This window comes from Phaethon lepturus, unplaced genomic scaffold, assembly GCF_000687285.1.
Source record: "Phaethon lepturus isolate BGI_N335 unplaced genomic scaffold, ASM68728v1 scaffold43116, whole genome shotgun sequence".
NCBI classification, from domain to species: Eukaryota; Metazoa; Chordata; class Aves; order Phaethontiformes; family Phaethontidae; genus Phaethon; species Phaethon lepturus.
Window position 1 is genome coordinate 34,893 of NW_010549178.1, and position 904 is coordinate 35,796.

The following is a 904-nucleotide window of genomic DNA, read 5'->3' on the forward strand; positions in this document are numbered from 1 at the left end:
GTGGGGGAAGAGCTCACTACACTGAAACAAAGAGACTAAACCACAGTTGGAGATAGAAGCTACAATTCGAGCACGGATTGAAAAGCGCATTTCGAAAGTCTAACAGTATATGCCACACAGAAGATACTACTTAGAAGCACTTACTTGCTATCAATTTCTCTGCAGGCTAAGATTTTTGACACATATTTTACTGTACCTCCTGGCTGTACAGATCAGAGACCTGAGAACACAAAGGCCCTTCAATTACCTCACCGCTCTCAGCCTGTTAAGACTTACAGGTATAGATACAGTTTCACCAGGACCCATTTATGCTAACTCTAATTCATTACCAAAGAAAGACTCAACCTCTTCTCCCTGTAAGCCTTCCCTCACTCTTCAGACAAAAAAGAAACTCTACGTCCCAAAAAAGAAACTTCAGGCAAGCAAGGCGACAACGCATTTCTTCATGTTCAGCACTGGCAATCCAGGGGTGGTGGTGGGGAAGGGTGCATCAAACCCTTTTGAACAAGGTTATTAAGCGTTATCAAAGTAACAGTGCCACCAGGGATGGATTCCAGCCTGTTCCCAAGTATTATCCCGCCCCAGCACCAAAACCCAGCGACAACACACACCTCATCTGTCAATGCTGGAAGAGAGCTGGCGAGAAAAGGGTCTCGGAGACTGTACAAACGATTAAACTGGAACTGAATAGAGGTAAGTAAATCACTACCATCAAAGTGTTACAGGCACATAAAAGCACACAGGTGAAGAGGCTAATAAAAACGCTCCTCTAGAAGTGAATACAGCCGAAATATACGGTTTTCAATAAAGGCTAAAAAAAAAAAAATTGGGGAGAAGGGCTGCGAGCAGCTCTCCTCCTTCCACCTCCCAAAAGGCACTATAAATTGCAGCTATCCTCCCCTCC